Below are 6,414 nucleotides of genomic sequence, written 5' to 3' on the forward strand. Positions count from 1 at the left end.
CCAAGTCGACTCTATAAGTCCATTCATCAAGTCGGCCCACCAAGTACTCCCACCAAGTCGACTCTTTAAGTCCGTTCATCAGTTCACCCCGCCAAGTACTCTCACCAAGTCAACTCTTTAGGTCCGTTCATCGAGTCACCCCGCCAAGTCGACCCTTTAAGTCCATTCATCAAGTCGCCCCGCCAAGTTGCTTCTCTAAGCCCACTCACCATGTCAGCTCACCAAGTCGGTTGTTCAAGTACGTTGCCAAGTCAACTCTTTAAGTTCGCTCACCAGGTCAGCCCACCCAAGTCGCCTCTTTAAGTTCGTTCGCCAGGTCGGCCCGCCCAAGTCGCATCAGCAGGCTAACTCGCCGAGTCCCCTCACGAAGTTGACTCTTTAAGTGCGCTCACCAAGTCGACTCACCATCTCGCCTCAATAAGTTGGCTTATCGAGTTACCCCACCAAGTCATCGCCTCTTTAAGCCCGCTCACCGTGTCAGCTCGTCAGGTCGGCTCACCAAGTCGACTAATCAAGTAGGCCCACCAAGTCGCCTCAAGGATAGCTCCTCACCATGAGTCGCCTCACCATGTTGACTCTTTGAGCCCGCTCGCCAGGTCGCCTCACCAAGTCAACTCGAGTACGTTGCCAAGTCGACTCTTTAAATTCGCTCGCCAGGTCGACTCGCCAAGTCAGCTCACCATGTCATCTCAATGAACCAACTCGTCGAGTCGCCTCACCACGTCGGCTCTCTAATACCACTCGCCAAGTCGCCCCACCAACTCGCCCCGTTAGGCCCACTCACCACATCGCCCCGTTAGGCCCACTCTCACCAAGTGGACTCTTTAAGTCTGCTCATAAAGTCGAGCCACCAAGTACTCTCACCAAGTCGACTCTTTAAGTCCTTTCATCCAGTCACCCCACCAAGTACTCTCACCAAGTCAACTCTTTAGGTCCGTTCATAGAGTCACCCCACCAAGTCGACCCTTCAAGTGCGTTCATCAAGTCACCCCACCAAGTCGACTCTTTAAGTTCATTCATCAAGTCACCCCGCCAGGTCAGCCCACAAATTACTCTCACCAAGTCGACTCTTTAAGTTCGTTCATCAAGTCACCCCGCCAGGTCAGCCCACCAACTACTCTCACCAAGTCGACTCTTTAAGTTTGCTCACCAAGTCACCCCGCCAGGTCGGCCCACCAAGTACTCTCACCAGGTCGACTCTTTAGGTTTGTTCATCAGGTCACCCCACCGAGTACTCTCACCAAGTTGACTCTTTAAGTTCGTTCATCAAGTCGCCCCGCCAGGTCGGCCCACCAACTACTCTCACCAAGTCGACCCTTTAAGTTCGGTCATCAACTCACCCCGCCAGGTCGGCCCACCAAGTACTCTCACAAAGTCGACTCTTTAGGTTCGTTCATCAATTCACCCCGCCAGCTCGGCCCACCAAGTTCTCTCACCAGGTCGACTCTTTAAGTTTGTTCATCAAGTCACCCCGCCAGTTCGACCCACCAAGTACTCTCACAAAGTCGACTCTCTAAGTTGGTTCATCAAGTCACCCTGCCAGGTTAGCCCACCAAGTACTCTCACCAAGTCACCCCGCTAGTTCGACCCACCAAGTCGACTCTTTAAGTTCGTTCATCAAGTCACCCGGCCAAGTCGGCCCACCAAGTCGACTCTTTAAGTCCGTTCATCAAGTCACGTGACCAGGTCAGCCCACCGAGTACTCTCGCCAAGTCGACTCTTGAAGTTTTTTCATCAAGTCACCCGACCAGGTCGGCCCACCAAGTACTCTCACCAAGTCGACTCTCTAAGTCCGTTCATCAAGTCACCCCGCCAGGTCGGCCCACCAAGTCGAATCTTTAAGTCTGTTCATCAAGTCACCCCACCAAGTACTCTAGCCAAGTCGATTCTTCGAGTGCATTCATCAAGTCACCCGACCAACTACTCTCACCAAGTCGACTCTTTAACTATGTTCATCAAGTCACCCCACCAAGCACTCTCACCACGTCAACTCTTTAGGTCCATTCATAAAGTCACCCCACCAAGTCGACCCTTCAAGTGCGTTCATCAAGTCACCCCACCAAGTACTCTCACCAATTCGACTCTTTAAGTCTTTTCATCAAGTCAGCACACCAAGTACTCTCACCAAGTCAACTCTTTAGGACCGTTCATCAAGTCACCTCGCCAAGTCGACCCTTGAAGTCCGTTCATCAAGTCACCCCACCAAGTACTCCCACCAAGTCGACTCTTTAAGTCAGTTCACGAAGTCACCCAACCAGGTTGGCCCACCAAGGACTCTCACCAAGTTGACTCTCTAAGTCTGTTCATCAGGTCACCCCACCGAGTACTCTCACCTAGTCAACTCTTTAGGTCCATTCATCAAGTCACCCCGCAAAGTCGACCCTCTAAGTTCGTTCATCGAGTCACCCGACCAAGTCGACTGTTTAAGTCCTTTCATCAAGTCACCCTGCCAAGCCGACTCTTTAAGTCCGTTCATCAAGTCGCCAGAACAACTACTCTCACCAAGTTGACTCTATAAGTCCGTTCATCAAGTCGGCCCACCAAGTACTCCCACCAAGTCGACTCTTTAAGTCCGTTCATCAGTTCACCCCGCCAAGTACTCTCACCAAGTCAACTCTTTAGGTCCGTTCATCGAGTCACCCCGCCAAGTCGACCCTTTAAGTCCGTTCATCAAGTCGCTCCGCCAAGTACTCTCACCAAGTCGACCCTTTAAGTCCTTTCATCAAGTCACCCCACCAAGTCGACTCTTCAAGTCCGTTCATCAAGTCACCAGAACAAGTAATCTAACCAAGTCGACTCTTTAAGTCCGTCCATAAAGTCACCCCACCAGGTCGGCCCACCAAGTACTCCCACCAAGCCGACTCTTTATGTTCGTTCATTAGTTCAGCCCGCCAAGTACTCTCACCAAGTTGACTCTTTAAGTCTGCTCATCAAGTCGAGCCAGCAGGTACTCTCACCAAGTCGACTCTTTGAGTCCGTTCATCAAGTCGCCCCACCAAGTACTCTAACCAAGTCGATTCTTCAAGTGCGTTCATCAAGTCGCCCCACCAAGTACTCTCACCAAGTCGACTCTTTAAGTCCTTTCATCGAGTCACCCCGCCAAGTAATCTCACCAAGTCAACTCTTTAGGTCCGTTCATAGAGTCACCCCACCAAGTCGACCGTTCAAGTGCGTTCATCAAGTCACCCCGCCAGGTTGGCCCACCAAGTCGAATCTCTAAGTCCGTTCATCAAGTCACCGTCTCGATTTGGCCGAGCCGTTCTGGCCGAGCCATGCTGGCCGAGTCGATCTGGGCGAGCCATTCTGGCCGACCCGATCTGGCCGAGCCGTTCTGGGCAAGCCATGCTGGCCGAGCCAATCTGGGCGAGCCGTTCTGGCTGAGCCTTGCTGGCCGAGCTGATCTGGGCAAACCATTCTGGCCGAGCCATGCTGGCCGAGCCGTGCTGGCCGAGCCATGCTGGCCGAGCCGTTCTGGCCGAGCCATGCTGGCCGAGCCGATCTGGCCGATCTCCAAAAACGGTGTCGTGGATGGCTGTTTGGTCGCCTCTGTGCCAACTCAATCGGCACAACATTGGGAATGGTTCAACAGTGGTTGTCATTCCAATGTGTCATCGGGATGTCTTGGAACGCGGCCTTTCAAGGGCGAGCTCGCGTCTAGCACTTGGATTGTGCGTCATCACAAGTGATTGGGGAGATCTCTTTGTGAACGGCGGCATGTGCGATTGCAAGAGAAAATTGACTTAGTAGTCGAAGCATTGGCCTCGGGCCATTGTGACGGCCTTGCAATTTCTCTATAATTGCAACCTATGTTTGTGCAGTAGCAGAGTTTGCACGTTAGATTGGCCTTTGTTCTTGACAGTTCGAAGTACTCTCACCAAGTCAGCAAGTCACCATGCTGGCTGAGCTGATCTGGCCGAGCCGATCTGGGCGAGCCATTCTGGCCGACCCAATCTGGCCGAGCCGTTCTGGGCAAGCCATGTTGGCCGAGCCGATCTGGGCGAGCCATTCTGGCCGAGCCGATCTGGGCGACCCGTTCTGGGCGAGCCGATCTGGGCGACCCGTTCTGGCCGAGCCATGCTGGCTGAGCCGTTCTGGCCGAGCCGTTCTGGCCGAGCCATGCTGGCCGAGCCGATCTAGGCGAGCCGATCTGGGCGAGCCGTTCTGGCCGAGCCTTGCTGGCCGAGCCGATCTGGGCGAGCCATTCTAGCCAAGCCATGCTGGCCGAGCCGTGCTGGCCGAGCCATGCTGGCCGAGCCGTTCTGGCCGAGCCATGCTGGCCGAGCCGATCTGGCCGATCTCCAAAAACGGTGTCGTAGATGGCTGTTTGGTCGCCTCTGTGCCAACTCAATCGGCACAACATTGGGAATGGTTCGACAGCGGTTGTCGTTCCAATGTGTCATCGGGATGTCTTGGAACGCGGCCTTTCAAGGGCGAGCTCGCGTCTAGCACTTGGATTGTGCATCGTCACAAGTGATTGGGGAGATCTCTCTGTGAATGGCGGCATGTGCGATTGCAAGAGAAAATTGACTTAGTAGTCGGAGCATTGGCCTCGGGCCATTGTGACGGCCTCGCAATTTCTCTATAATTGCAACCTATGTTTGCGCAGTAGCAGAGTTTGCACGTTAGATTGGCCTTTGTTCTTGACAGTTCGAAGTACTCTCACCAAGTCAGCAAGTCACCATGCTGGCCAAGCCGATCTGGCCGAGCCGATCTGGGCGAGCCATTCTGGCCGAGCTGATCTGGGCGAGCTCCAAAAACGATGTCGTGGATGGCTGTTTGGTCACATTTTTCATTGAATTGGATTTTTAAGGGAGTTGTCCGCGCTATCGCAGATTTCTAATGCAGAGCGAGCCTCGCACTAATAGCTTATATAGGAGAGGTTGTTGCCGCGAGCCTCTCCCGTGCCCCTTTCATTCATTCAACATTGGTGTCTAGGCGGATCGGATTGTTGGGTTTTCAAACGGTGTATGCCGATGTTGAATGAATGAAATGGGCATGAAGCGATCTCAGTGCTTTTCCTCGGCTCTCCTTTAGATCATGTTTTGCGATGACTCAATTTTGGAAAAGGTGAGGCAGCGGTTGCCGATCCATGGCGTGTGTTTTTGGTTGTTTTAAAACTTGATCTAAACGTGAGGCCTTGTCTAGCACTCTGGCGTTGCTTGGTATAATGGCAATTTGCTATGGGTGCTCGGCGCTCTAGCAATTTGTCATGGTGTACTTATCACGGCTACATGGGAGCTTTAATATCGAAAGCTCTCGGTGAAAAATGGTGGCCGAGCCATGCTGGCCGACCCGATCTGGCTTAGCCATTTTCGTTGATCCGATCTGGCTCTCGTTTCTCACTCCATTGGCACAAATTCGGGAGTTGTTCGACAGCGGTTGTCGTTCCAATGTGTCATTGCGGTGATCTGGAGAGTGATGCTAAGTGCGGGAGCTTGCGTCTAGCATTTGGGGATGTTTGTGCAAGCGAGCAGGGGAGCTTCTCTCATCGGAACCTCTCCGTGGCCTTTGAATATAGGCCCAGTGCCGACGATATCGATGGATATGAGCCTTGGATTATAAAATTGTTCAGCTAACATTGGTTTTTGTGAGAGATGGGTACGAAAGCACTTCCTGATCGATACACGGGAGTTCCCTAAGATCGCCTCTGTGCCAACTCGATCGGCACAACATTGGGAATGGTTCGACAGCGGTTGTCGTTCCAATGTGTCATCGGGATGTCTTGGAACGCGACCTTTCAAGGGCGAGCTCGCGTCTAGCACTTGAATTGTGCGTCGTCACAAGTGAATGGGGAGATCTCTCTGTGAACGGCGGCATGGCGATTGCAAGAGAAAATTAACTTAGTATTCAGAGCATTGGCCTCGGGCCATTGTGACAGCCTTGCAATTTCTCTATAATTGCAACCTATGTTTGCGCAGTAGCAGAGTTTGCATGTTAGATTGGCCTTTGTTCTTGACAGTTCGAAGTACTCTCACCGAGTCAGCAAGTCACCATGCTGGCCGAGCCGATCTGGCCGAGCCATGCTGGCCGAGCCGATCTGGGCGAGCCATTCTGGCCGAGCCGATCTGGGCGAGCTCCAAAAACGGTGTCGTGGATGGCTGTTTGGTCACATTTTTCATTGAATTGGATTTTTAAGGATTTTGTCCGCGCTGTCGCAAATTTCTAATGCAGAGCGAGCCTCGCACTAATAGCTTATATAGGAGAGGTTGTTGCCGTGAGCCTCTCCCATGCCCCTTTCATTCATTCAACATTGGTGTCTAGGCGGATCAGATTGTTGGGTTTTCAAACAGTGTATGCCGATGTTGAATGAATGAAAGGGGCATGAAGCGATCTCAGTGCTTTTCCTCGGCTCTCCTATAGATCATGTTTTGCGATGACTCAATTTTGGAAAAGGTGAGGCAGCGGTTGCCGATC

This window comes from Cupressus sempervirens, chromosome 1 (genome assembly GCF_028749045.1).
Source record: "Cupressus sempervirens isolate cs-2001-9-10 chromosome 1, ASM2874904v1, whole genome shotgun sequence".
NCBI lineage: Eukaryota > Viridiplantae > Streptophyta > Pinopsida > Cupressales > Cupressaceae > Cupressus > Cupressus sempervirens.